The sequence below is a fragment of the Octodon degus genome, unplaced genomic scaffold, assembly GCF_000260255.1.
Source record: "Octodon degus isolate 3935 unplaced genomic scaffold, OctDeg1.0 scaffold00084, whole genome shotgun sequence".
In the NCBI taxonomy this organism is placed as follows: Eukaryota; Metazoa; Chordata; class Mammalia; order Rodentia; family Octodontidae; genus Octodon; species Octodon degus.
In genome coordinates this window covers 7,028,773-7,032,202 of record NW_004524660.1, presented here as the reverse complement: position 1 = coordinate 7,032,202, position 3,430 = coordinate 7,028,773, and positions in this window count along the sequence as shown.

Below are 3,430 nucleotides of genomic sequence, written 5' to 3'. Positions count from 1 at the left end.
TTTTTTTAAAAAGTGTATTTAGTTGTTGCACAGCTCAGACTTGTGGTGATCCTCCTGCTTTCAGGCTCCCCAGTGCTGGGATTACAGGTGTGCACCTCTGTGCCCTGACTCTGGCAAGCTCCGCCCGCCCTGGAGGTGGGCCTGGCATGGCATGTGGTGCCAGGGATCAAACTGCGGTCCCTGTCTTGCCTAAGCAGGGGCTTTAGTCTGCTGAGCTATCACTGCCCCAGCATTATTCAGTTGCCTGCTTCTCCCTGTCAGGAAGAGCAAGCCTATACATCTTGTTCTGTTTTGTAGTTACTTTATACAGTAGACTGCGTTACAGTGAATTTCATGTGTGAGCATAACAATTGGGCCAACCTTGCTTTGCTCCTCGCTGCTGTACTCTGTGATGCTCAGAAGGCGAAGATGCTTCACTTCTCTTGTATTTTAGCAAGTTTTACAGGCCTGAGGAAGCATCACACAGAGAAAATAAAATGCGAGCCATAGTACACAGTGACAAAGTGCAAGACAGCATCCTGCAAGGCCACATAAGAAAACATGCATCCCTTGCCTCTGCTAAGCATGACTCCATGTTTTGAATAGTTCCTCTACCATATGGTACAGATTTACAGTTTCATTTAAATTGCTACTGTGTCCTCCCTAACTTACCCTCACCGAGAAGCTCAGTTGTGCATGGAGGAAATTAATTTTATAAACTCTCTGGGAAACAGTTCAGTTGCATTATGCACATTTGTCCTTTATGTCCTTCCATAGTAACACTTCACCTCATATCTTGGACTGATACACCATCTCTGGGTCTAGAAAGGAGGGTCTCTCTTCTTTCTAAACAAGTATGAATGATAAGCAATAATTACTGAACACTGTAATCCAAAATGAAACTCTGGGGGCGGAGGAGATGGCTCAGTAGAGTAAGCACTTGCTTGGCAGGTGTAAGGGTCTGAGTTCAATCCCTGGTTCTGCCAAAAAAAAAAAAGAAAAAAAAAAGAACTTCCATGTGCCCAAATCCAGGAGAGGGTTGTTTCTCTGGCAAGCTGGTCGTTGTCCTTAAGTAGACAGTATTCTTCACATGAAATTCAGAAATATGATAAACAGCGGTCTTCTGAACGAGTGCCAGTTCAGCAGGCAGTATAGCCAAAGTGTATTACCTCATGAAACTGTGAGCAAGAGCCAGACAGATTTCGCTCTGCACCAGTTTTCTCATTTAGCACTATTTTATTTTGAGTAGGTCTTATAAAGACAGACACATGGCTGGCCAAATAGCTTTGCAGACTAAAGCTCCTGCTTAGGCAGATGCAGCAGCCGGTGTTCCATTGAGGTGGCAATTGAGACTGGGCATGGTGGTGAGAGCCTGTAATCTCAGCGCTTGGGAGGCTGAACACAGGCGGATCACTATGAGTCTGATCTATGTAGTGAGACCCTGAAGGCCCTGCACTAAAATACAGCAGTGAATAAATAAATAATAAAAATCAATAAAGGCAGACTTAAATGTATAAGAAAATGGCATGTTCTGTAATGCCCTGCAAAGATAATGCTTTTAGGGGAGCATAAAAATTTTGCTTTTCATGTACATGTATATATATACATGTATATGTATATATAATGAATTCAATCACTTGCATAAGAAGTTGTAGTACAAATTGTCTTTTCTATGGTTAAGCTTATTGTTAATCCATTTTTCTTTCTATTCTTGTATAAGTATACTCATGCCATATACAGTATATATTTATGAAAGTACACAAATATCTGTCTAGGCACTAAGCTATTTCACCTAAGCAAAGTGATGGTACTTTAGGGTGTCCTATCTTACCACTTTATATCTTACTCTCAATACTGTCTAAGAAAGACATAAAAGCAAAATGTTACTATGAAAGTAGTACCTCAATTTAAAAAATGCATTTATTCACCTTAATAGAAATTTTGCCTGGATGGAAACATTGTATGTAAAATGCTTTATTGTCTTAACTAGAGATAAATGTATAAAAACGCAGTTATTTTCCCTAGTGGCATGAGCAGATTTTTCCTAAGTAATATTGCTTTGCCCATTCAGGTAACAATATTGATAAGGAATACACAAAAAATCGAGAGTTCAAACGTTAAGGAATAATTAACTTGATTTTGCATTTGTAGTGCAGCCTCAGAGATGAGGTTGCGCTTGCAGCTGGCCCAAGGAGCGGCTCAAACCTTGTCCCCCGCGCTTCTTTAGAAAATCACAGTGGAGCGACAACCTTGGAATAACCTTGGGTCAGAAGGGGAGTAAAGCGCTCCTGGATGTAAAGAGCAGGGCGAGAAGGCCGGCCCCAGTCTCGGTGCTGAAGTATTTCAGAACATCTTTTCCAAAACCACCTTGAATCGCAAATCCCTCATCAGGAACAAATCAAGCAGATGGCGTGGGGGAGAGAGTCCAGGCAGAGAAGCAGCTGATCGCTTAGCTGGCAAATGCATTTCACGTGAAGACACAGCCCTGAAATCATGAGAAATATTGCCTGGATATCAGTACATGAGGGTAAGTAATGAATTACTTAATATCAGCATTTTATTCACCAATACTTGGTTTTCAGTACCGGGATTGAACTTACGACCTTGTGCTTGCCGGGCAGGAGCTGAAGCCACTGAGCTATCTCAACCCTAACATCAACATTTTATAAGGCCCCCAAATTATTATGGTTAGTTTGCTGGGCTTGCACGTATAAATACAACTACTATCAAGGACTAATAAAGTTCATTGAATTATATAATACTGTATGGAAATTGCTTATAAGTTGGGGTCAAAATTACTATAAATCATTCTTGATTGTATTATTTTAATTAATATAAGATAGTCATTACTAATTATATAGAGTGCCCATTTTAATAAGCACTTTATTGTATGGGACTTTAGTCATTGTGTAGTAATGTGAAAGCATTTTTTTTCTTCTTTCTTTAGATATTCAGTACAGAATCTGCAGGCTCTACAGGGTCTCACGCAGAGATCTCGTTCCTGTTTTCAGCCTCCCGAGCGATGGGGTTGCAGGCCCGCGCCGCCACGCACAGTCTCGTTTTCCATCTCAGCAGGCGGCAGGGGCGGCGCCGGGAAGGCGCGCTGGGGTCTCACCTCCGGCCCTGAGCCTGCCTAGGCAGGCACTTTAGTCCACTGAGCTCTCTGGCAGGCCCTAAAGGGAGCATGCATTTTAAAATAAAATCAACCTGATCACAGAAAGGAAGAGACAGAAGTAACCGTAATTTAAATATCATAGGTTAGTATTTAGTAGCAGTTTAGTAGTGATATTAAAAGGCAGATTCAATGAATGAAAATATCATATAATTTTCTTTGTTGTTAGTAAGGGTAATGTTGGGCTGGGGAAATAGCTCAGTGGCATAAGCACCTGACTGGCAAGTGCAAAGTCCTGAGTTCGATCCTTCGTACCCAAAAAAAAAAAAAAAAAAAAAA